The following is a 27,377-nucleotide window of genomic DNA, read 5'->3' on the forward strand; positions in this document are numbered from 1 at the left end:
TTTAGCCATGTTGTGTAACCATCACCACTATCTAATGTCAGGACATTCTCAGCACCCCACATGGAAACCCTAAACCCATTAGCAGCCGCCTCCCAGCCTCTGGCAACTGCTAGTCTATTTTCTGCCTCTATGGATTTGGCCATTCTGGACAATGCGGATAAATGGAGTCACATCACACGTGGCCTCTGCGTCTGGCTCCTTTCACCACACGTAATGTCCTCAAGGTGTATCTATGCAGTAGTCCTCATCCGTAATCCATTCCTTTTCAGGCCAAGTCACATCCCATCACATGGGTACACCACACTGTTTATTTATTACTCAGCTGACAGACATCTGACTGATTCCAGTTTTGGGCTATTATAAATAACGCTGCCATGAGCATGTATGTAAACATTTTCACTCGTACCTATGATTCCATTTATCTTGGGGACACACACCCAGGAGTGGAACTGCTGGCTCATGTGCTAACTCCACGTTTAACTTCACTCTACATTTGACTTCACTCTACATTTGATTTCACTCTACGTTTGACTTCACTCTACATTTAACATAACTCTACATTTAACTTTTTTTAGGACTTGCCAGGCCATCTTCCTCAGCGGCAGCCACGTGTTAACCAATACCATGGGTATGGCTCAGACAGTAATTCTCTTCCCACTGCTGTCATTTTGTCTTCAAGCCTTTATCTGCATGCTCAGTCAGGAGCTTCACACCATGGTCAGATGTGTTTGTCCTCAGTCACCAGACCACAGAGAGGTATCAAGTCTCAATACACACACACACACACACACACGCACACACACACTTCAGATCTTTATTTTAGTGACTGTCATATGGGGAAAACCCTACGTGTAAATAAAGGTATGTGCTCAAAGCTTTGTTCAGTGGTGCATTCAACCAATATTGGGCACCTGCAATGTGGCAGGGCCTGCCACAGGCCCCGAGGATGCATCAGTAAACAACATAAAGCCCCCACACCGACCTCCCCCGAGCCATCAAAGAGACAGACACGACAGTGATGGTTTAACACAATTAGCAGTGCCCAAAAATTCCTCCCAAGATGGAAAATTAATCTTCCAATTAGGCCATGAGGAGCTCCTGCAGATGACATGCATTCATCTCCCTCAACCGTTCCTTCTCCACAGCAACCACGTGCCCTCCCCCGTATTCCAACTTGACAAAGCGGTGGAAATCTGAGGCACTGCAAAGAGAGAGGCCTCGGCTACGAGAAGCACCTCTTGTCTCATCGATATATGGGATCCGTTGTGATCCCGAGGACAAGCACGTCTTTCCACGCCTCAGGAGAGCTGTGCTGCCCACCGCTGCCTGCCCGGAGATTGCGCCGAGCTGGCGTGTGCCACAAAGGGTGATCACCACGCTGTGTCCACTGCACTCCAATGCCATGATGGTCGGAGCTGCTGCTGCTGCTACTCACTTGGCCACAGACGGCGGTCACTGACGGCGGTCACCTGCACAGCAGGGGCTCGTGAGTGAGGGTCCCTATGAGCCGGTTCTCTTTCAAGCCCAGACACCAGTGACCTCAGCTTTAAGATAAATCCAGTGACTATTCCCATTTTACAGATAAGAAAAGCAAGGCTGAGAAGTATAGGTCACAGGTTCACGGCCACAGAGTGGGTACAAAGCAGAGACTTGTCCACGCCCAGCACACAGACTCCGAGGGTAGTGGGGCTGGCTTTGAAGTCCAGAAGGAGCACGTTGTCTCCCACCAGGGGACGGGGGATGAATCTGTGGGAAGGAGGCAGGGACGAGGCACCTACTCCAGTTCCTCCAGTCGCCCTGACCCGAGGAACAAACCTGCCTCCCGGAACCTGCCCAGTGGCTTCTGTCAATGCCAAATTTCAAAGGCACAGCCATGAGCCCTCCAAATGGATTAGGGTCACCTGTTCTACAGGATACCGACCAATTATTGTTATTTGTACAAGTCCTGGTTTATCTGATTCTCTGATTCTTCACAGCTGTGTGGAGGAGGGGTGTGCCCACATGGCTCACGGGTACACAGTAGGTGCTTAATCACTGTGTGCCAAGTGAATGAATGGCTGCTTGACGATGAGGGTGCAAGGTGCACAAACAACTCCCTGCCTTTAAGGCATCTGCATGGGCCTGGTGGACACACCCTTCTGCCGGGTGGCAGCCCAGATCAGGACCTCACCCCAGAGGCCACTGGTTCCCCAGCCCCATCCCCTCCTCATTCCTCCCCTCAGGGCCTAGACAGGTCATGGAACCACATCTCAGAATGTGCACAGAAGCACAGAGGGCACACAACCAGCCACTCTCTGCAGCTCAGGTCCTTGTACCTTAAGAACAGCCTACCTGGTGGGTGGGCAGGTGACTGAACCCATTTCAGAGATCCATAGACTGAGGTCAGAGAGGTGAGGGTACTCCCAGCCCCTCGGCGAGACAAGGCGGAGCTAGGACCCAGGTCTTCCAACTCCATGCTCAACATCATACCCACATCTCAGGCTACCCCTCCTCAGGAGCTGGCTTCCAGGTGGCTCTGCCCAGGTGTCAAAAGGGGTCGATGTTGGCCAGAATGACCCACCGGGAAAGCAGCCAGCACACAGAGTCACTAAAGGTGACCTTTGGGAAGTCTCTGAGTCATAGGCCAGTCAGAGCACACCATGGACAATCCTCTTGTCCATGTGGGATTCCTGACCAGATCCCACCCAAAGGGCACAGCAAGGTTGTCTCCATCCACCTGGCCGGCTCCACTGCCCGCTGTGCCAAAGTCACCTGCCCTGGTTAAGTCAATGAGCATGCAAGGGGCAACAATGAGCACGGCACTGACCCAGGGTCAAAGCCATGGGAAACTGCCTCGGAAAAAACGGAGCCAGATGCCACCAGGATAGTTGGCACTGGGGCTGGGTGACTTTGACCCTTTTTCTCTGTTTTCCAAATTTTCTGTGGAGCAGCAAAATAAGAAGTAAACTGAGATATGGAAAACACTGTGTGTCCACAGGACTGCACACACAGGCATGCTTATGGAGCAGGTGGCCCTGTGGGGTTCCAGTGATCTCAGGTACCACCTGCAAGGGTGGGTCAGCTTTTGGAATCAAGGGTCACACCAGCGTAATGACCATCTGTGAGGGGGAGGCGCAGGGTCTAGGGAGATGTGCCCCAATTGTCTGCTGGAGATGGTGAGGAGGCAGAGAACCTTTGCCAAGACCTTAGTGGTCAGCATTTGCCAACAAGTCAATCTCCCACATGCCTAAGAGATAGGTGCTATGATAACCCCTATTTCAACAAGAAAACAATGAGATATAAGAAGTATCTAAATCAGAGAGCTAATAAATGGTCAAACCAAGATTTGATCCTGTGCAGCTTGGACCAGATGCCAGACATTTTAATACTATAGTGCAATAAAGGGTTAACTCAGCAGGCCTGGGTTGTCCAAACCCCACATACTCCAAAGAAAGACTGGGTCCTCAGGACAATTGCTTGAACTGGGGAGGCAGAGGTTGCAGTGAGCCGAGATCGCGCCACTGCACTCCAGGCAACAGACCAAGACTCCATCTCAAAAGAAAAAAAAGAAAAGAAAGAAAGACGGGGTCCTTACCCAGCTCATGGGAGATCCCCTCTGAGCCCTGGGAATATCCTGTGTGGTAAGAGTGCCTGAGTTCACCTGGGGCCTTGAGTGACATCAGATGGCCTGTGCTAACAACACGCGTTACAGTGGGGACCCCAGGCCACACTGTAGCAGCATGACCTCTCAGGGGCCTGGGGACTAAGGCCAGTCATACCTATGTGAAGAACTCCCAGGAAAAGCCCTGGCTCCGAGGCTCAGGAGCAGGGTGCAGGGGGCTGGACTCCTTGTGTGCTGTCACACATCTTTGGGGGGAACCATCTACGTGCCGCCCCGGGAGAGAACGCGGAAAGCAGGCGCCTGGTCTCTCCTGGACTCTGCCCCACATGCCTTTTGCCTTTGCTGATTCCACCCTTCGCTGTGATGAACCCTGCCTGTCGCTAAAACAGCTTCACTAAGGACTCTGTGAGTCCTTCTCATGAATCAGTGAACCTGGATGGGGGTGGCCTTGGGGAGCCCTGAACACAGCTGTCCTGTTCCAAGGAAAACTGCAGGCCAGGGGTAGGGAAACTGAGGTCTGGCTGGATTTACAAGAATGTAAGTTACTTTTATAAAAGTCAAAGATGTAAATAAAAAAAACCCCATAAACTCCATGGAAATGATCTGGAAGGGGCGTGCTCACATGGTAACTGTGGCACCAGGCCCCCGGCTCAGGGCACGGGCAGAGGGCCCCTGCTGGGCTGATGGTGCGGCTTGGTAGGAGTGTCCCATGTGCAAGTAACAGGACCTGGCGCACCTCCCATCTGCGCTGCCTCTGTAAAGTGAGCCTGTGCCAGGAAGGGACCCCATGGACACGTTCTCGGGTGACAGGCTCCGACGGGAAGAGGCACCACAGGGTGCCGCTTGCTCACCTCCTCTCCCCTGGGTGAAGGCTGCGGCGAGGTTTCAGCTGGGGCCACTGTCTCCTTCCAAGACAGCCCCAGTCTAACCCTGACCAGAGACACAGAAAACAAGACCAAGAATGCACTCATTCTGGGACTGCTAAGTGATGAGGGCCACCGTGGAGCCACGCCGGACAAGTCCTGGGAAGGGGGCAGGAGGCAGGGGTTCGGAGCACTCCACCTCCCCAATGGCCCATCCACAGGATGCTGACCACGGCCGGGCAGGGAAGGGACGCCTGGTCCCAGGTAGGAGGGTCCCTCTGCAGATGGAGATGAGGGAGGAAGGGGACAGCTAGCTCGGGTGATGTCAGCCTTGGGTGATGTCAGCCTTGGGTGATGTCAGCCTGGCCTCCCTCCTCCCTCCCTCACCTGCTCTCTCTCCTCTTCCCCATGAAGGCAGCCCCAGCAGGGTGCCCCAGTTAACACCAGAGGCAGGAAGGCCCCAAGTGCCCAGGGAGTCCCAGCCCTGGATTCCGTAGCACCTTTGTGTAATGAGCTACTCAGACCCAAGTTCCCGTGGCCTTTGCAGCCAGAGGCCTGACCACAGAAGTACCCCAGGCCACGGCCTCTCAGCAAGGGCCCATCCTGCGGGGTAGCCCCTTTTCTCACAGTCACCACCCTGCATCCAGCCCACATTCTCCCTAGCTTTGGGTCATCTGGAAATCTGGTGGTCATGCCTCTCTCTGGTCAGAGGGTACTGACCAGCACCACCCTGACCCTCAATCAGTGGCAAATCCAGCAGCATCCTGTGGCTCTGCCTCGTGCCCCTGCTGGGCGCTCCTGCGAGAACCTCCACCCTCCAGCTCCTGCCTGTGCCCCTCTTGCTGGGCTCCAGTAGAGGCTGCACAGCCCCTCAGGAGGCAGTGCCAGGAGACCCACGTGCCAGGACGGAGAGTCCCCTTCAGCCTCCTTCCCCAGTCCCTCTAGTTGTTTGTTAGCATTCAACTTTGGGAAGTCCGAGTCGGCTACCCAGAGATTTCCAAGATGTCAGGGAAGCACCACACTTCCAAATTTTACCAGGAGGAAAGTTCCAGAGAGGGGTAGGTCTGCTAATGCTCCCTCCCCAACACCTACCAAGGCACTCCTAATGTGCATCTAGGCATGTTGGGTCAGGAGTGTTATTTAACCACTTGTTGGTGGCAGGGGGGTGGCAGAGTCCGCAGGGTCACTGTAGGAAGATGGCCAAGGATGGTCTCTTGGGGCCATGTCAAGAGTCGTTTCTGGATGGCTGCTGAGATCTGGGAGAAAGGAAAGGCCCCTCAGCCCTGTGTCCCCCCAGGGCGGCAGCACGTGAAACGGGGCTGGGGACCTCTGGGGAGAAAAGCTCCAATCAGGGCTGAGCTCTCATCGGCCCCATCCCCATCCAGAGAGGAGCCAGGTCCAATTTCTCTCCGTGTGCCCTGCGCCAGCCTGCATGGAACCCTCCACGTTTCCTAAAGTGGCTACTCCATGAACACAAGGGGAAAGAATACGCGAACGCACTCTGCAAAGTACACATCTGCCCGTGCTGATGGAAGAAGAAGGATACTAGTGCAAAGTCTTCTGTTTCTGAATTCCCTCCCATTGCTTCCCTCTCCGGACAGGCACACACACAGGGCGACTCCAGGAAGGGCTGGAACAACGCCTGCACGTGATCAACAGCATCCGCACACCCGGATCTCCTCTGTGCGTTTAGTTAACTATTCCTTAGAGGTTACATCGTGACTGTTAAACAGCTGTTGGAAGCCAACTCTTCCCTCTGAAAACATCCAGGCAGAATTAACACTGGAATGCGGATCTGCAACTGCCACTCAGAGTGTCAGGAAGCACAGGAGCGTAAATATTTAGAGAAAGCCGGGAGCCAGCAGCGCCGCACCCCCGCCAGCCTACATCCAGACAGACAGAGAGATCGCACATCTCACATCCACAGTTACAGAACCACAGCAAAATTACAGCGCTCATGTCCCCATACCTCCAAAAGACTAGCTTGCTACCTCAGTAAACAGTTGATAATTTGTAATATAATAAAAACGTCAAGGCTGGGTGCAGTGGCTCATGTCTGTACCCCCAGCATTTTGCAAGGCCGAGGCAGGAGGGTCACTCGAGGCCAGGCATTTGAGACCACCTGGGCAACATAGCAAGACGCAGCAACTACAAAAAATAAAAGTAAAAAAACTAGATGGACATGGTGGCACATACCTGTAGTCCCAGCTACTGAGGAGGTTGAGGTGGGAGGCTTGCTTGAGGCCAGGAGTTTGAAACCACCCTGGGCAACACAGCAAGACCCTGGTCTCTACAAACAGTCAAAGTAAAAAGAAGATTAGCCAGGCATGGTGGTGCATGCCTGTAGTCCCAGCTCCTCAGGAAGGCAGGGAGTGAGGATCGCTTGAGCCCAGGAGGTCGAGGGTACAGCAAGCTATGACTGGGCCACTTTACTCCAGCCTGGGTGACAGAGTGAGGCCCTGCCTCAAAATAAAAAAAAGAAAAGAAAAGAAAAAAAAAATCATGGAAGGAAAGAAAAAAAAATAGGAACATTTGGATTCAACCAACACTTTAAAATTCCTTTTTTTTTTTTTTTTTTTTTGAGACAGAGTCTTACTCTGTCAACCAGGCTGGAGTGCAATGGCGCAATCTCGGCTCACTACAACCTCTGCCTCCAGGGTTCAAGTGATTCTCTGGCCTCAGCCTCCCGAATAGCTGGGATTATAGGCTTCCGCTACCACACCCAGCTAATTTTTGTATTTTTAGTAGAGACAGGGTTTCACCATGTTGGCCAGGCTGATCTTGAACTCCTGACCTCAGGTGATCCATGTGCCTTGGCCTCCCAAAGTGCTGGGATTACAGGCGTGAGACATCGTGCCCGGCCCATTTTAAATTTTATTTCTAACAGTCTCAGATAGGCCAAGCCTCCTACATTAGGTTTGTTTGCTTGTTGTGGTGAATTACATTCTCTCTGATTTTTCCCTTCTTCTTTCCAAGAAAAGGGGAAATTAGCAAGTTTCTAATCTATTTTCAGTGCTTTGCTGAGATGCAGGTAAAGTTTAACCAAGAAGCAAAAACAAATCGACAGAGCAGGACAGCACTGACGCCAGGGCCAGCTGCCCCGTGTGACCCCGTCTCTCTCCCTCAGCCAGGTCTTCCAGTCCTCGCTTCCAGAATCTAAACAGCTCTAACTAGTCCTCAGTGTGACACCGTCACTGGAGGCTGACCCTGCACCAGGCCTCTCTGGAAGGTGGCACACTCAGGGTAACTCTTGCCTCTCCAGGCTGGAGAGCGAAATGCCAAGAAAAGAATTCCTCTGTGTTCCTGCCTGCTTCCCAGGCAGGCTTACCTAAATTTCAACAAATTCCACTGCAAAAAAAAAGAAAGATTGGCGTCTGAGAGGTATACTGGGTTTGGCAGTCTGAGGGCTCCCAAGAAAAGCTTTTAAGGGCCTTAAGACACCTAAAACCCACACATGAAGAAAACCACAGCTGCCCTGAACATCCAACTAGTCCAGCGTCCCTGTACTTAAACCCGAGGAGAGGCACAGAAAGCCATGCAGTGGTGTTCCCAGGGGCCCCACTGTGCACCCAGTGTGGCAGGAGGGTGCCCTGGAGGGGCATGAGCTGGAAGTGGGCATCACTGGTTGAGTGGGATGTGCCAGGGCAGGGAGAAGCTGTCCTGGGAAGGAGGGCAGCCCCAGCAGAAGTGTCAGGGGAGATGGGGAAGTGGGGGGGAGAAGGGACACGCACCAGAGCCCAGTATGTGCAGAAGGCTCCAAGGATGGACTGGGTGAGGCTATGGAACAAGGGAAGAAAGAATCTCAACCCCATAAACCCTAGCCCGATGCTGCTTTCCAAATCTCGTCCAGAGGACGTTACATTGCCAGGACAGGGCTGTGCACCCAAGTGTTCCTCCCCACCCTCCCTTCCCGAGTCCTAGGCAGGTGCTGTGGACATTACAGGTGGGTATAAAACAGCCCTGCCTCAAGGGAGCTCCCAGGATAGAGTGGCTGGCATAGCAAGGGAGACCAAAGGGCAGTCTCTGGGATACGAAACACTGGCTTGGAATCCTGATTCCGATTCCCCTAGGTGTGATCCTTGGTGAGTTACTGAATCTCCAGCCTCAGTTTCCTTATCTGTCCAAGGCAGGTTGGAGGCTTAACAAGAGAGTCTAGGAAGACTGGACTTTTTATTGAGACAGAAGTGCTCAATAAATTGCATCTAAGGCACGCACACACACACACTCTCTGACTTAGAGCAGAGGTTGCTAAACTCTGGGAGATCACAGGCCAGGAAACAGAAGAAAAAGAAATTTCATGATCCTGTTGGGATGACCAACGTTATATGTCTCCAGGAAAAGGCGTCTGCAGAAGTGAGATGCACCGTCAGCCACTGTTCCTCACCAGAGAGGACACTCGGCCCCAATGTCAGGGGAAAGGTCAGAGCAGAATAAAGCCCAGTCCTCTGAGTCTAAGCCACTGTGCTTCAAAAGCAGAACGTCCCTCTCAGGCCCTGGCTCTCCTCATCTCACCACAGATGGAAGGAGCTGGTCAGGAACCAGCCAGGCTGAATCACGAAGCAGGAGGCTCCTCCAGCCCCATCCCCAGGCCAGGATAAATGTCGCTCTGGGTGAGGACTTGAGGAAAACCACAGGGCCTTGCAAGGACTGTCATGATTGTTCTCATCAAGAAATCCCCTTTACAATTTGTAGTGAGTGGGCCACTCCCGACGCAGGCCAATCAGACACACCCTCCCACGCCCTGCCTCAAGAAAACCCACGTGCAGGGCTGACCCAGGAGGGAGCTTCGGTTCGCAGGAGCCCAGCCAAGCAGGTGTGGAGGGGGTCAGGCTTCCCTGTCCAGGGACACACCTGGGTGCTCCCCTTTGCATAGGTCGTGCCTCCTCTCAGAATCAGGAACAGCCATGGTGCCCCCTCCCACCAGCACACACATGGTCATACCCAGACCCAGCTCCTCACTCTTGACTCAGTGAACTTCTGGGAGAGCTGCAAAGCCAGGCAGCAGCCGTCCCTTGTGGCAGAACACACAGCAGACAGGAACCCTGTGTTGGTGTCAATGTGCTGGGTGCTCCTGCAGGAGACCCTCCATACTGCATGTCCCTGGACTACCAAACAGCGCATCTGCTCTGGAGGTGAGGGTCTTCGTCCCATCCCATCAACAGAGCACCTGCCGTGAGCTGCCTAGAGAGATATACTGGGGGGTCTCTGCCAGACTAGATCCCAGGGGCCTGCCTGGCGCCCCGTGGGGGCTCTCTGGGACAGCAGGATGTGTCCATTCTTCACAAGACTCATCAGATGCCTGGCGCCCGGTGGGGTATCTCTGGGAGTGGCAATAAACCACCGAGGATTCGACACAGGACGTGGGTTGTGTGCTGAGGCATCCATTCTTCACAAGACTCATCAGATGCTCAAACAAGTCCGTGACCCCAAAATGTGAACAGAAGCTTTTGATCATCTGCAAGGGAACTTCCGAAGGCAGCCTCAGTCCCAAGGGGTCTCCAGGGGCTGCAAAACCATACCCAGTATTTAGTGGTGCATACCTGGTCTCAGCCCTTGCCACCTGGTCCTCTTCATTGGAAATCCACAGGTGTATATATATATATATTTTTTAATTAATTAATTAATTTATTTATTTATTTTTTGAAACAGAGTCTCTCTCTGTCGCCCAGGCTAGAGTGCAATAGTGTGATCTTGGCTCACTGCAAGCTCTGCCTCCCAGGTTCATGCCATTCTCCTGCCTCAGCCTCCCGAGTAGCTGGGACTACAGAAGCCCGCCACCACGCCCGGCTAATTTTTTTGTATTTTTAGTAGAGACGGGGTTTCACTGTGTTAGCCAGGATGGTCTCGATCTCCTGACCTTGCGATCCGCCCCCCTCGGCCTGCCAAAGTGCTGGGATTACAGGTGTGAGCCACCATGCCCAGCCCAGCCCAGATACATATTTATATTCATGTAATGTGCTTTTGTTTCTGTTCACACTCATCTCACTTCTTCCCTACCGGCAGACTGTTCCACAAGTGTCAGGAAATCCACTGCAGCTGGAGACCAGATCACTCCATCCACCCACTTCCCTCCACTTGACCTGGGGCTCAGTGGATACCGAGAGACCCAGGCATCTGCTGAAGGAACTGGGGACAGAGAGCACCACTGTCCTAAATAAAACACACTCCACACCTGGACAGCACTCTCCCTGCTCCAAGAATGAGCCCGGAAGCCTCAGGACTGAAGAGAAAAACATCTTGGGGGCAGTGAAGAGAGTGTGATGCAGCGCCGGCACTCCCCTCGTCCTCACGGATTTGGGGAAACACAACAGGTCCAAGACAGACGCATGAGGAGAGGGCAGAGGTGTATTCCAGTTCAGTCCATCTGCACCGCTGACAGGATCCTGCCATTTGACCCCTCAGGGTCCTGTTTCAGGGGGGTCCCCCAGGGCTGCTGCAGCCCTAATTGCTCCCCTTACCAAGTTCACGATGACAGCTCCCTGAGACACCCACAGGCCCCGTGGCTACTCCATATTCCCTGGCACCCAACCCTGGACTCAGTCCAGCACACTGTGTCCTACTGGTCAATTTCCTTTTTTTTTTTTTGGAAAAAAACATTGAGATTTTAAAATTTACACATCATCGAATTCACTCATTTAAAGCATGTAACTCAGTGCTCCCAGCATTTTGGGAGGCCGAGGAGGTCAGATCGCTTGAGCTCAGGTGTTCAAGACCAGCCCAGGCAACATGGAGAAACCCCGTCTCTACAAAAACATAAAAATTAGCCAGGCATGGTAGTGTGTGCCTGTAATCCCAGCTACCTGGGGGGCTGAGGCGAGAGAATCACTTCAGCTAGGGAGGTCAAAGCTGCAGTGAGCCACGGTTGTGCCACTGCCCTCCAGCCTGGGCAACAAAGCAAGATCCTGTCTCAAAAAAAATAAATAAATACAATAAATAAAATGTATAATTCAGTGGGTTTTAGTGAGTTCACAGAGTAGGGTATCTATCACCACAATCCATTTTTGAGCATTTTCAAAAAAAAAAAAAAAAAATTAACCTGTATCCCTTAGCCATCACTCCTCAAGCTCCCCATCCTCTCCCTCAGTCTCTCCCCAACCACTAATTATTTTCTCTATATATAACTTGGCCACTTTGAGGCATTTCATATAAATGGAATCACATGATGTATGGTGAGTCAATTCTCTTTCATTCTTTTTTTCACTTCTTTTGAGAAAAGCTTTGCGGTTGTCCAGATCTCCTCTGTGCATGGTTCTTCAAGTTGCATGCCTGAATCACTTCAAAATATGAGATGGGAACACATTGGAACGACTCTGGCTTAACGTCCACCTCAAAGCCTATTCACTGTGTCTTCAGCTTTCACTGAGGTCAAAGATATTTGAAACCATTTTGTTTTTTGCAAAACCCCACCTGCAAACACCGTGTCGCATGAAAAAATTCTTCCTAGATGAGAGCACCAAGAAAAGTCTGCTTTCCAAATGAACTGATATTAGACAAAAGAATTCTGTTATTCCATCTTTCTCTTCTTGCCCTGGCTGCCAGGAAGCTCAGAGATTAAAAACCAGATGTAACTGTACAAATGCTCTCTTATGCTACAGTTGGGTCTTAGAGACTCCTCATGCTTCAAGCAGAGTTTTACCAGCGTGGCATGCAGAAGATTCATTTGGGAAATCAGCTAAAAAGACAGATTCCTACTGAATCTGATATCCTATAGATAAGGTCTTAAAATCTGCAATTTAAATAACATGCCTAAAAATGTTCTCAGACCTGGCTTTAAAGCCAAAGCAAAATGTCACAGCCCTTTTCCTAGGACTTAAAAGACATTCTGGGGAAAACAAGCCTCGTTCCTCCTCTTGTATCATCTTCGTCCTCACCCAGTGAGCATCCATGTGCATCATGTGGCTGTTTCCAGGGGTTGCAGTGAACAGAGCAAACGTGCCCATTCCACGAGAAAGGGCTGTCATTGCTCTAAGATGATGAGACCATCTTTGGCTGAGATGGAAGGATTTATAGAAATGAGCATGCTGAACACAATCCTGTTCCCTGGATGAATAAACTCAATCCAAGTCCTCAAAGGGTTCCAGCAGTTTCCATGAATCCACTTCCTCAACGTCAAACACCAGAGCTTTGCAAAGCTTTAGGACGTTCTTGCCACCAGGAATCCCTGCTCTGGTAGGAGAGGTTTCTTTCCCCATTTCCCTCACTGGGTAACCAGGTCGAAACAGCAGGTGGAGGCACAGGGAGAGGAGCACGGACCCCAGGCGGAGGCACAGGGAGAGGAGCAAGGACCCCAGGCGGAGGCACAGGGAGAGGAGCAGGGACCCCAGGCGGAGGCAAAGGGAGAGGGGAGAGGAGCAGGAACCGAAAGACACTGTGCCCATTTCTACAGCGCTGCAGGGTGCAGGACTGCTGCTGCCACCCAGGTAAGTCCAGGGGGCTTAAGGGCTGAGGTTCTTTACAGAGAACAAGCAAAGGTGGAAAAGGAGAATCTTCCCGGGACAGCAGGGACTCCTAGCAGCTGAGGGGCCAGGCACAGGGAGGCTCTCACAACAGAGGCAGATATTTCCCACACGGCCAGCAGCCTGCACAGCCGTGCCTGCCAACAACTGTCTGGTATTTTGTGAGGACGCCAAGATTCCCGTACTCTTTCATCCCTCTATTCTGGAAAACACAGTTTGCTCCAACCTTTCACTATCCTAAATAGTGCCAAGTTGGACATCCTTATGATCACAGTTTCACTTTACTCTTCCCTCTGGATAAATCCCCAGGGGCAAGGTTTTTAACTCAAAGTCCATTTTCCTGTAAAACAGAGGTTCAAACACCACACAGAGGAGAGCACAGACTCTGTCCTCTGTGCTCTGGAATTGTTTTTAATCACTGCATGAGCCATGTGGGGCATTAGACCTAAATAGCATTGTTGAACTCTGAGGGTCTCCTTCTGATGTTCCCCACACTCGGAAACTGACTCCCTGTGGGAAAAGGTGGTGGCCACACCTGAGCACTGGGCTGATCTTCCTTCTACAAACATGTCATCTCCCTCTCTGGCTCTTGCCAGCCTGCCGCCTCCATCCACACAGAGGAACGGCCTTTCTGATAAGCAAACTGGACTAATCATGTCTTCTATTTTCTGTCTTAGGACGTTTTGACATCTAGGGGAGCCTCGCAGACACTGGGAGAGACCGCCCCTTCCAGAGCTGGCTAGTTCCCAAAGACAGTAAGTGGCTTCCTTGGGCCACTTACCATGCACTCGCATGCACAAGCCAACCACCCCTTTTTCAACTCCTGTTCACCCAGCCAATATGAACCACCCCTGCCCTAACGCGCCCCAGGACCAGGTGCCAGGCAAGCAAAGACCTCCCCTACAACCCCAGGCCTGCTGCAGTGACTCACCCAGCCTGGCCCTACCTCTCACAGAAACCCCCAGAAAGGCTCTGGCCTCAGTTTCCTCCCACCTCCTGCCTCCTGACCAAACCCTGGGGCTTCCCCTGTGGCCCCAGGGCTCATGCCCCCTACTCTTGGGAAATGTAAGCCATAAAACCTTCTTTTGGGAAATCTTTTTGTCCTCACTCAGCCACCTCCATCAGTTAAAATCCCGCAGCACAAATGAGACAGACGCAGCAAGGAAGACAGTTTCCACGCAGGTGAGGAACCGCGTGCTGGCTCCCCTCTGGACCCCCCAGCAACAAACCAGGGCTCCCCAGGCCCTAGAGGGACACCCTCCCTTCTTTTCCACCCACAGCCGAAACACACACAGCTGGGACTTCTTTCTTCTGTAGCCAAAAGACATCGTGATTTAGCGCCATCAGCTTTGCTTGAGAAAACGACCTTCCCTAACCACACGTTTCCGAAGAAGTGTCATCTCTGCTCAGCCTGCTAGATAGGGAGACTAAAATGTGAAGATGGGTCTGGCTCAGGGTCCCACTGCTGTCTCAGCAAGTCTGGCCAGAAGCTAACTGGAGTCAGGCCAAGGGGGCATCACTCTCAGACCCTTGGCCCACCCAAGTGCCCACCCACACATCTGTTGCGTGCCACCCCGGGGCTGCCCTGTCCTCCGGGGTGGGGTATCATGCAGTTCTGATTGGGACCCATGCAGCTGTCCTCTTGTGCAATTGCTAAGAAGGTGAAGTGGGGTCACAAAAGGCCATTCTAGACCAGCAGGTGCTCGATGGGAGGCCTGGGGGTGGCCACAGCCTTTCGTTCTGGTCTCCAGGTATTGAAGGCCACCAAGCATCCCGCCTTCCACACATCCTCCTCTCGGCAGGGAGGGAGAAGAGAATAGGGCTGCGTGGCGGTTTCCTCCTGGATCCCACATACACAGAGGAGCTGGCTGTGCTGCAGGTACATGGGGCTTTCCCTTCAGCGGACAGCTCCCTCCACCAGCCATTCTCCCACAGCCCACACGCTCACACCATCAGGCAGGCATGCCCCGATGTGTGATGTCCTTCATCAAAACCCCTCGTGATAGTGCAGCTTAATGCCATCCGAGTGCTGGAAAGAACCACAGGCCCCAGCTCTCACCCTGGAGCCGCAGCAGGGCCCACGCTCTCTCTGAGCCTCGGTGTCCACCACAGTCTCAGCGGGGGCAGCACCAAGTAACATCTGGTCCCCCTGCCCCCTGCGTCTGTACTTTTGAGGCCTCCCTGGCTCCCCTCACCCTGTCTGAACACGCCACTCTGTCATCTCAAGGCTTTGTGTCTCCCATGAAGCCTTCAGCAGGTTCTGCCCTGGTCACCCCTGGCTGCCCATCAGCAGGGCTCATGTCCCAGAGGCACCGAGGGAGCTTCAGACGGTGCCTCCTGCCAAGACAGGCCCCCTGAGCGAACGTGAGGTCAGGCCTGAAAAGAAAGCAAGGAAGGCCTGCTGAGGATGTACCTCCTTTCCCAGGCAGGCACCTGCAGAAGGCCACAGCCCCAACTGTTCCCCGAGGAGGTGTCCCCACATAGCCATCCGTGGCACAGTGGCTCCCACTCAGGGCCCTGCTAATGTCCTCGGACATCCATCTACACCTCTCTCCCTGCACACACTGCAGGCGTGCCAGCTCAGGAGCTCAAACCTCTGCAAACACGATTATTTAGCAAAACCCAGACATGACACCCCAGAAGCGGCACCCCCACTCTGTAGTCAGACCACAACCTTTTTAGGGACAAGGAGTGGAGTCAGGCTCCCGCAGCACCTACCACCACCTTGGGCACATTGCTGATGCTCAAATCAAATCTTTTGAACCACAATGAGACAGTGCCTCCCCCACCCTCCAGGATGAAGATAACCAAGAAGAGAGATGGGAACAGAAGCAGGCAAGGGAGTGGAGCAAGTGGAGCCCTCATCCGACGCTGGAGAGGAGGTCCAACGGCGCAGCCGCTCTGGAACACGGTTTGTCCCTCCTCCACTGAGGGACACATGACTCCACACGGCCCAGCAGCTCCACTCCTAGGAATCTACCCGAGAGAAACGAAATCGCGTCCACACAAAAGCCTGTACAAGAATGTCCAAGTGTGTAAAAGCCAAAAAGCGGGAACAACCCAAATGTCCAGCATGTGATAAACATAATATTGGATTAAAAAGATGCTGTATCATATGGTGCAGTATCACTCAGCCTTTAAAAGGAAGGAATCACTGAATCATGCTAAACGTGGTCAAGCCTTGAAAACATGATGCTGAGTGAGAAGATGGACACAAAGGTCACGTATTATACGATTCCATTTATATGAACTGTCCCAGATGGGCAAATCCGTAGAGATGAAATGGAGATTTGTGGTCGCCAGGGCCAGAGGTGACTGGTTAGAGGGATTCAGGAGGAGGGAGTGACTTCTAATGGTACAGGTTTTGGGGGGGAATATAAAAAAAGATTACTCTTCACAAATGTTAATATTGATTTGGGTGATGACTGCGCCACTCTGAAAATACAGCCACGTGCTGCTGTCAACATTTCAGTCAAGGAGGGACTGTGTATGCGATGGCAGTCCCATAAGATTGCAATGGAGCTGAAAACTTTTTATCACCAAGTGAGGTCACAGCCACAGGGACGTCGTAGCTCAATGCATTCCTCACGCGTCTGTGATGCTGCTGGCCTAAACAGACCTCCTGCACTGTCAATCTAATTAAAGTCTAGCACATACAATTTTGTAGGTACATAGTACTCAATAATAAGAAAAAACTATGTTACTGGTTTATGCATTTACTATATTTTTTAGAGTATATGCCTTCTACTTATTAAAAAATAAAGAGGCTGGGTGCAGTGGCTCACGCCTGCAATCCCAGCACTTTGGGAGGCTGAGGTGGGAGGATTAGCTGAGGTCAGGAGTTTGAGACCAGTCTGGCCAACATGGTGAAACCCCGTCTCTACCAAAAATACAAAATTAGCCAGGCATGGTGGTGCATGCCTCTAAGTCCCAGCTACTTGGGAGGCTGAGGCAGAAGAATCGCTTGAACCCGGGGGGTAGAAGATGCAGTGAGTCAAGATCGTGCCATTGCACTCCAGCCTGGGTGACAAGAGCAAAACTCCGTCTCAAAATAAAATAAGAGAGTAAACTAGGGGCCAGGTGCAGTGGCTCATGCCTGTAATCCCAGCACTTCGGGATGCCAAGGCAGGTGGATCACTTGAGGTGAGGAGTTTGAGACCAGCCTGGCCAACATGGAGAAACCCCACCTCTACTAATAAATACAAAAATTAATTGGGCACAGTGGCGCGCCTGTAATCCCAGCTACCTGGGAGGCTGAGGCTGAGAATCACATGATCCCTGGAAGTGGAGGCTGCAGTGAGCCGAGATCATGCCACTGCACTCCAGCCTGGGCAACAGAGCAAGACTCCATCTCAAAAAAAAAAAAAGTAAACTGTAAAACAGCCTCAGGCAGGTCTTCCAGATGTTCTAGAGGAAGGCACTGTAATCACAGGAGATGCCAGCTCCACGCATGTGGAGCTGCCCCTGAAGACCTTTCAGTGGGACGAGATGCAGAGGTGAAAGACAATGGTATTGAATATCCTGACCCTGCGTAGGCCAAGGCTAACGTGTGGATTTGTGTCTTAGTTTTTAACAAAAAAATTAAAAAGTAAAAAATTCTTTGAATAGAAAAAGGCTTATGGAATAAGGATATATGGAAACAAAATGTTTGTATAGCTGACAATGTGTGTTTTAAGCTAAGTATTACTGCAAAAGAGTCAAGAGGTTTTTTGTTTGTTTGTTTTTTGAGACAGAGTCTCACTCTGTCGCCCAGGCTGGAGTGCAGTGGCGCGTTCTTGGCTCACTGCCAACTCTGCCTCCTGGGTTCACACCATTATCCTGCCTCAGCCTCCTGAGTAGCTGGGACTACAGGCACCCGCCACCACGCCCGGCTAATTTTTTGTATTTTTAGAAGAAAGAGGGTTTCACCATGTTAGCCAGGATGGTCTCGATCTCCTTACCTTGTGATCCGCCTGCCTCGGCCTTCCAAAGTGCTGGGATTACAGGCATGAGCCACCATGCCCGGCCAAGAGGTATTTTTTTAAAAAATTAAAAGTTTATAAAATAAAAAAGTTACAGTAAGCTAAAGTCAATTTATTATTGAAGAAATTCTTTTAATTTTCTTTTTTTTTTTTTTTTTGAGATGGAGTTTTGCTCTTCTTGCCCACGCTGGAGTGCAATGGTGCAACCTTGCCTCACTGCAACCTGCGCCTCCCAGGTTCAAGCGATTCTCCTGCCTCAGCCTCCAAGTAGCTGGGACTACAGGTATGTGCCACCACGCCCAGCTAATTTTGTATGTTTCATAGAGACGGGGTTTCTCCTTGTTGGTCAGGCTGGTCTCAAACTCCCGACATCAGGTGATCCACCCGCCTCAGCCTCCCAAAGTGCTGGAATTACAGGTGTGAGCCCCCGGGACTGGGCTGTTCTATTTTTAAATTGAATCTGTGGTGCCCAGGGATGAGCAGCGTGAGGGCAGGGTCTGGAACCTTCATCGCTACCTTCTCACCACCCAGCTGTCCCCATCAGCACAGAACACCTACACAGCCAATCTCCATCAACTCCAAGGTCTCTCAATGGGAAAGACTCACGTTAAAGTCCAATGACCCCTGAACCAGACACAAGTTGCAGTGGCAGCATAAACAGCACTGGGCGTAACTAACTGGGAAGGAAGCCCCAGACTTGCTGTCCTGCCACTCAACCTGGCCTCGTTCTTCCAGCACTGCTGGAGACTGTGCCTGAATGCCTCCCTCTTCTGCAGCCCCCAGCAGGAAGGAGTCCCAAGCAGCCTTCTCTGTAGGGCACCCAGAGAGAGTGGCATCTGTGCACCCCACAGGTGGTCAGCATCCTACACAGACATCGCAGAAGAATGTAACGGAGCTTACCCAAGGCTCTGTGGGCAAGCTTCAGACCACGAGGACACCATCACGTGTGATGTCCCACATACCAGCATTTAGAGAAGCCAGATGAGGAGAGAGCATTTCTCAGAATCACATCAGAGAAAAGTGGCATGGTTCTAGGCAATGCGCTGAGATCATTTAGAACAAGGCCCACAAAATTTTCTGTAAAAGTCCAGCTGGTAACTACTCTCAACTCTGCAGAGCATGCAGTCTGTCACAACGATTCAACTCTGCCACACACAACGTGGAAAGAGATGAGCATGGCTGGGTGCCAATAAAACTTTATTCACAAAAGAGAACCCAGATTGTCAGGAAATATCACAAATTACACATCTGACCAGGGATTAGCATCTAGCATATATCAAGAACTCATACAATCCAACAACTCAAAAATAGGCAAAGAACTTGAATAGACATTTTTCTGAAGATATTCAAATAACCAATAAGCTCATAAAAACATGCTCCACATCACTAATCAATAGGAAAATGCAAACCAAAACCACAATGAAATATCACATCAACACCCCCTAGAATGGCTATTTTAAAAAACAAAAACAAAAAAAACAAACAGGCCAGGTGTGGTGGCTCACACCTGTAATCCCAGCCCTTTGGGAGGCTGAGGTGGGCAGATCAGCTGAGGTCACCAGTTCAATATTAGCCTGGGCAACATGGTAAAATCCCGTTTCTACTAAACAAATAAAATAAAATAATTAGCCAGGCATGGTGGTGGGTGCCTGTAATCTCAGCTACTCGGGAGGCTGAGGCAGGAGAATCACTTGAGCCCAGGAGGCAGAGGTTGCAGTGAGCTGAGATCACACCATTGCACTCCAGCCTGGGCAACAGAGCGAAACTCCATCTCAAAAAATAATTAAATTAAATTAAAAATTTACAAAAACAAAAACAGGCCAGGTGTGGTGGCTCACACCTGTAATTCTAGCACTTGGGGAAGCTGAGGTGGGTGAACTGCTTGAGCTCAGGAGTTCAAGACCAGCCTGGACAACATAGTGAGACCCCCCCCCCCACCCATCTCTACAAAAAAATTAAAAAATTAGCCAGGCATGATGGCACATGCCTGTGGTCCCAACTACTCAGGAGGCCGAGATGGAAAGGAGGATTGCTTGGGCCTGGGAGGCCGACGCTGCAGTAAGCCTTATTGTGCCACTGCAATCCAGCCTGGGTGACAGAGTGAGACCCAGTCTCAAAACAGAAACAAACAAACAAACAAACAAAAAACAAAATACAAGTGTTGGCAAGGATGTGGGAAATTGGAACCCTTGAGCCTTGCTGGTGGGAATGTAAAATAGTATAACTGCTGTGGAAAACAGTACGGCAGTTTCTCCAAAAACTAAACATAAAAAACCATATGAACCTGCCATCCCATTTCTGGGGATAGGTATATGCCTGAAAGAACGGGTGGATATCTTGAGGAGATATATCCGCACACCTACGTTCACAGAACACTATTCACAACAGCCAAAAGGTTGGAGCAACCCAGTGTCCACCACTGGATGAACGCATAAACAAGGTGTGGTCCATTCACAGAAGGAGTATTTCTTAGGCTTAAAAAGAAATGAAGTTCCAATACATGCTACAGTGTGAATGACCCTGGAGGACATTACGTTAAGTGAAAGAAGTCAGGCACAAAATCTCACATGACCCCACTCCCATGAGGTTCCTAGAGTGGGGAAATCCATGGAGACAGAAAGTTGAATAGGGGTTGTCAGGGGCTGGGGAAGAGGAATGGGGAGGGAGGGTTCAATGCGGACAGAGTTTCAGTTTGGGAAGATGAAAAAGTTCTGGAGACGGTTGGTGGCGATGGTTGCACAGCCACAAAAATGTGCTTAATGCCACTGAACGGCACACTTTAAAAATCGTGAAGATGGGCCAGGCACAGTGGCTCACGCCTATAATCCCAGCACTTTGGGAGGCTGAGGCAGGTGGATCACTTGGGGTCAGGAGTTCAAGACCAGCCTGGCCAACATGGTGAAACCCTGTCTCTACTAAAAATACAAAAATTAGCCGGGCTTGGTGGCAGGTGCCTGTAAGTCCCAGCTACACAGGAGGCTGAGGCAGAAGAATCGCTTGAGCCCGGGAGGCGGAGGTTGCAGTGAGCCGAGATCATGCCACTGCACTCCAGCCTGGGCAACACAGCGAGCGAGACTCCATCTCAAAAAAAAAAAAAAAGATGAAGATGGTAAATTCTGTATTATGTGTATCTTGCTAAGACTTTAAAAAAAAACAAAATTTCATTTACAAAAACAAGCAATGAGCAGGATCGGAACCTCACACCACAGTCTGCCAGCTTCTGGTTGGGCACAAGGCAGTGGGTGCCCAGCAGGAGACGGTGGCCGGAGCGCAGGTGCAGAGGACAGGGTCCTCACCCCAGTCCTGCCCTGGCAAATGCCGCTTGATCCCCTGTTTCCCCACCCAGGAGGGTGCTCTGGAGCATATCCTCTTGGGTCATGTCATTAATCATTAGGCGGTGTCTGATTACACCCACAAGTGGAAAATATAATTTGAGACAAAAGCAAAGAACACCTCAGGAAAAACCACATCTTCAAATTCATCTAATCTAGTGTCTTCAACAGTCAATGAGAATTGCAACATTGTCAATTAATTCCGTTACTCCTAAGTGGAACCCTTCTGCCACTAATTATGCGATACCCTGGCTGCTCACTAAATTACCCCTCGAGGGCAATTTTCCAGTTTTTTTCTGAGCAGCAAGGGGAGGTGATCGGTAGACAAGGCTAGAAACCCAGGATGTGTGCAGGTGCCTAGGTGCTGGGAGTCTCCACTGTAAAATGACGCTGCAGCCATGGCACGGGGGCATGAGGTGCCCACACGACAATGTTCATGATGGATGAATGGGGGTCTGAGGACATTGGGAGAGCCACTGAGGAGTAGGGTCCCTTGGTGGCTCCTGTTAGGGCGGAACTGGGACACCTGAGGAAGCAGGAGAAGCCGCTGGAGGGTGAAGCGCCCAGGTGAGCATGGCCGGGTTGGTGATTCTGGCTCACCCTTCCCTGCACCAGGACCAGCACCGCCTGGGCCTCCCAGATCATTGACATCCCCAAGAGGAAAACCCCACCCACCCCACCCCATCCAGCACCACCATCCTGCCTCCAGCCGAGGGGACTGATCTTCCCAGAAAGCAGCACAGTTCCCCTGTCCCAAGGTCACCAACTGTGTGGGCTGAAAGTGCCCTGGCCAGAAAAACAAAACTAAAACAAATTCACTCCCAGCCTTCGTGAGTTGCCCAGACAAGTTTTTCCTTCTCTCCTTCCCATTAATCGCAGCCGCCAGGGTTGCAGGGTTGCAGGGCTGCTGCTCTGGAAGCAAGCGCTCCCCATCACTTGTGAGCCAACGGCAGCTCCTGAGTGACAAGCAAAGGCTCAACCCAACAGCCTGAGTGTTCCTTTCTTACGAAGCTCCCAGAGGAGCTAAGAAGGGAGTTTCAGGGAGACAGGTCCCAGCTGTGAACCGAGGCCCAGCTGGCCGGACGCAGGCACCTTCCAAAGGCAGAAGCGCATGCATGCCATGGTTGTTAGCTCTGCCCCAGCCCCGGGAGACAGAATGAATAAATAGCAAGCCCCAAGTCCAAGCTCTGAGGAAGCCAAAGGCAGCTGACTGCTGACAACATCTTATGGCTTAACCCCGGGCCTGCAGGGACACGTGCTCCTTCCCGGGTGGACAGGGACTAATGTCCTTCCCTCTCTGAGTCTGCTCCTGCTCTAGGATAAAGGGGTGGACCACCTTCTCCAGCAGGGTCACACGTTCTCATATGCATCCTTGTGACACCTTTCGAGGAGGAGCTGTGTACTGGGCCAGTGCTTCTGCACAAGGGACAAGTATGCAGCATCGGCCAGAGACGAGGGGGACTGTGGAGGATGCAGACCCAGCCCTCAGCCAAGACAGCCAGGGAAGGCAGGAGCACCCTCCACGGAGCCGTGTCACCATCCCTCCACCTGGGAGGACACTTGTCCACATCTGGGAGGTGAGTGACAGCAGAGGCTAGAGAGGGAGCTCAGAGATTTGGAGGGACACGCGGGTGCAGAGAAGGGCTTGAACATGGGGAGGGAGAGAGTCCGACTGGATTTCAGACGGGATTGGTGAGCTGTAGAGCTGGAGACAGGAAAACCAGGCAGGTGAGGCCGCCCAACTGCGATGGTGGCCAAGACCAGGGTAGTCCTGCATGGGGCTGTGACTCCGACATTCCGCTCCTGCCTGCCGCGTTTAGGACCCCAGGGTGCGCATTCTCATGGGGTGGTGGAAGGTGAAGCAGAGATAAACGATCGGCACAGCAACAGCCTTCCATATGCGTGGCTTCAGTTACCCTGAACTCAACCAACCATGCGCACATTGGAAATATTTTTTAGTTGCATCTGTACCGAACATGTACAGACTTTTTTCTTGTCATTATTCCCTAAACAATACAGTATAGCAAACATTTACATATCATTTACGTTGTTTAGGTATCATACACAATCTGGAGATGTTTTAAAGTATATGAGAGAAAGTACTTAGGTTATATGCAAATACTGCACCATATTAAATCAGGGACTTGAGCATCCATGGACTTTTGTATTCATGGGAGGTCCGGGAACCAATCCCCTTTGGATGCTGAGGGATGGCCCTTCCACAGTATTAAGATCTCATGCTGCACACAGTTAGGAAAGCGTATCTGACGCAGCTTCTTGGGCAGGCCCGTGCAGCTGAGAGGCCCTTCCCTGCACGCGGGCACCACCAGGTACACCCCCATCCACGTGAAAATGACGGAGAGGAGCTGGAAGCGCCTGCACCACTCATCTGTCTGCAGCCACACTGTCTGGGTCTGGCATGGGCACGTTGGTGAGGATAGCTCAGAAGGATTGAGAAATTGCCCATAGGGCTCTGGACCACACAGATCTGTCTTTATGGTCCCTGGTATACAAGGCCATGCCAGGAGGCAAGGGTCCTATACCAGCAGGAGCCCAGTGTGCGGTCAAGCCAAGCTGGATTCAGCCACTCAATACCCACGTGACCGTGACCAAGTATCTAACTGCTGAGAGCCTGTGTCCTCACTGAAAATGTTGGTAATTCCACTTTCTGCATGGAGCTGGTGGTAGTCAGGGTCAACGTTGATAAGATATTTGGCAGACAGGGCCTTTAAGCACATTACAGGTGAGGTGATACCAGCAAGGCACAGAGGAGGCGCTCAAGAATAGAGCCACTGAGCACCAGCCCACAATCTGGCCTCTGCAGAGCACACAGACCTGGGCTTCACTGCACCCTTCCCTGCACGTGGGCATCACGAGGCGCACCCCCGTTCATGTGAAAATGACGGAGAGGAGCTGGAAGCTTCTGCACCACTCATCTGTCTGCAGCCACCCTGACTGGGTCTAGCCTGGGCACACTGGTGAGGACAGCTCAGAGCACGGTCCAGTAGCCAGAGGCATAGTCCCTTTCATATCTCGCAAAGTCACACAAGCGGGCCACCAAGGACAATGCCATCCACCCTCTTCCCACCCAAACACAAGCACAGGGCACACAGGGCCTGACAACAAGAAACTGAAAGTCCCTGGCCACAGTGCAAAGGTGGGGAGGTGGACCAAACCCAGACAGTGGCCACTGGCTTGCAGGTAACAAGGACAGGGGAAAATGTTATAACTCACCAGAGGTGTTGGGAGACTGAGCCCCACAGATGGCCTCTTAGAGCAGGAACTGTCTGTATTCTAGAGGGCCAAAGCAGGGTGCCTGGAGAGATTTCCAGACCTGTGGAGAGATAATGAGACCGGGGCATGGTCAGACACAGACTGTTGAGAGGCACATGTTAAAACTTCATGTAGATTCTGATATTTCTGTGCTAAAAACCAGGGATCGAACTTCTGCTTCCGGGCAGATGGAGTAGACACATTTTTCCCTATTCCTCACACAAAGCACAACTAAAACTCAGGATGCTGTATATAAAACAAACCTAACACTCTGCAAGGTGGAGAGAAGGCAGACCAGCCAGGGACATGGTGTGAGCTCTCTGGGTTTTCTTCTTGCCTCATACATCCCAGACGTGGTGCTGAATAAGCCAGCAACCCAGAAAAGCCAACAGGAGCAGGAACAATACCACAACAAAAGCATATTCTCTTTAGTCGAAAGACTAGGAAAGCGGCAGCTAACAGGGCAATATATTTAGACAACAGGTCTACTCCAGCCAGACACTGCAGAAAAATCTGTGGCCTCAGCCCCACCCACAGCAGCAAAGGCCGAGTAGGGAGTCTAGATTTCCACCCTGTGTGGCTATAATGAAGCACCAAATCCCTGCCAGCGTGGCATCAAATAGACCAACGGAAGGAGCTAGCACATTCATCCCCACCAGGCAGTAACAAATCCTCCTTTCACTCCGGCATTAGTATAGGCAGCATGGGGAGCCTGGATTTCTATGGCACCTGTCAGTAATGAGGTGACTCCCCTTTCCACCTTCCCTTGTGGAAGTGGCGTCAGGAAAAGTTAGCTTACAAAAAAAGTTTAAGTAAGACTAAAAGTCTCATAACATCATACAAATATGTCCAAGTTTCATTAGAAAATCACCCATCAAACCAAGGATCAGGAAGATTTCAAACTGAAAAAAAGAAAATCAATGGATGCCAACATGGAGGTGACAGAGATGTCAGGATGATCTGACAAAGAGTTGAAAGCAACCATGATAAATGCTTCCACGAACAATTACGAACATGCTAGAAACAGATGAAATAACAGAAAGCCTCACCAGAGCAGTGCATTTCACCAAAGATATAAAAAAGAATCAAGTGAAAATGATAGAACTGGCCGGGCGCGGTGGCTCATGCCTGTAATCCCGGCACTTTGGGAGGCCGAGGTGTGTGGACCACTCAAGGTTAGAAGTTGAGACCAGCGTGTTCAACATGGCAAAACTCCATCTCTACTAAAAATACAAAACTTAGCCGGGTTGGTGGTGGGCACCTGTAATCCCAGCTACTCAGGAGGCTGAGGCAGGAGAATCACCTGGACCCAGGAGGTAGAGGTTGCAGTGAGCCGAGATCATGCCATGCACTCCAGCCTGGGCAACAAGAGTGAAACTCCATCTTACAAAAAAAGAAAAGAAAATGATAGAACTAAAGAATACAGTAACTGAAATAAAAGACTCAGTGGATGGACTCAACAGCAGAATGGACGGGACAGAGGAAATAATCAGTGAACTGGAAGACAGAACAACAGACATTATCCCAACTGAACAATAGAGGGAAACAGACTGAAAATAAATAAACAGAGTCTCAGGGAGTTATGGGACAATAATAAAATACCTAACTTTAAATGCTTGAAATCCCAGAAGGAGAGAGAAGAGAGGGAGGGTCTGAAAAAGTACTCAAAATGTCCCAAATTTGCTGAGAGATATAAACCTACAGATTCCAGAAGCTGAATGAATCCCAAATAGGATAAACCCAAGAAAATTCACACCAATATACATCAGAATTAAACTTCTGAACACTAAGAAAAAATGTTGAAAACATGCAGAGAAACCAATACTTACATTTCTCATCAGAAACTGTGGAGACCAAAAGAAAGTGGCACAGTAATTTTCAAGTGATGAAAGAAAAGTATTCTCAATCCATAATTTTACACCAACAAAAATATCCTGTAAGAATGAATGGAAAATTAAGATAGTCTCAGATGAAAGGAAACAAAGGAAATTTGCCACTGGCAGACCTATTCTAAAAGAATAGCTAAAAAGAAGCCTTTCTAAATAAAAAAAAATAATAAAAGAAGGAGTTTTGGAACATTAGGAAGGAAAAAAGTATGGTAAGCAAAATGTTTGGCAAATATAATAGGCTTTCCTTCTCAAGTTTTATAGATTATATTTGATGGTTGAAGCAAAAATTACAACACAATCTATGTGGTTCTAAATATATAGAGCAAATATTTAACAAGTATAAATGGAGAAGGGTAAAGAGACAAAGATTGTATATTTCACTCAAACTGGTATTACAATAGATGATAAAATTAAGTATACATGATATAATGCCTAGAGCAACCACTTAAAAAGCTATACAAAGAGATATACTCATAAACACTACAGATGAATCAAAATGGAACCCTAAAAAATGTTAAAAAATGTTCAAATAACCCACAAGAAGGCAGGAAAAATAGAAACATGAAAACCTGAAATAACAAATGTAAGGCCTAATGTATCAATAATTGCATTAAATGTAAATGGTCAAAATATACCAGTTAAAAGACAGAGATTGGCAGAGTAGATTTTAAAAGATACAATTAAATGAGGTCTATAAAAATTTGCTTCAAATATAATGACATAGGTAGGATGAAAGTAAAAGGATGGAATAAGATACCTTATACAAACAGAAGTCAAAAGAAAGCAATCATGGCTATGTTAATATTAGATAAAGTAGACTTCAGGGCAAAGAAAATACCACAAAGAGAACATTACATAATGTAAGAGAGGACTCCACCAAGAAGACATAGTTATTCTAAACGTGTACCAAACAACAGAGGAGCAAAATACATGAAGCAAAAATGGATAGAACTGAAGAAAGAAGACATAAATCCACACTTATAACTGAATACAACTTTAACA

At 50.3% G+C, this 27,377-nt stretch overlaps 1 protein-coding gene across 6 annotated transcripts in view; it reads right to left on the minus strand.

The window, feature by feature from the left end:
* The window catches only part of SHANK2 (SH3 and multiple ankyrin repeat domains 2), a 695,443-nt gene that overhangs the window by 643,191 nt on the left and 24,875 nt on the right, over positions 1 to 27,377 (minus strand). For 5 of the 6 annotated variants that reach the window (XM_054662507.2, XM_054662506.2, XM_054662505.2 and 2 more), the window contains exon 2: positions 24,448 to 24,547. The gene's annotated coding sequence lies outside the window, so the exon portion shown is untranslated. Of the gene's footprint in view, positions 1 to 24,447; positions 24,548 to 26,315; positions 26,401 to 27,377 lie in introns of those variants that run through there. The other variant, XM_054662504.2, reaches the window with a different exon arrangement.

Source organism: Pan troglodytes, chromosome 9, assembly GCF_028858775.2.
Source record: "Pan troglodytes isolate AG18354 chromosome 9, NHGRI_mPanTro3-v2.0_pri, whole genome shotgun sequence".
NCBI classification, from domain to species: domain Eukaryota; kingdom Metazoa; phylum Chordata; class Mammalia; order Primates; family Hominidae; genus Pan; species Pan troglodytes.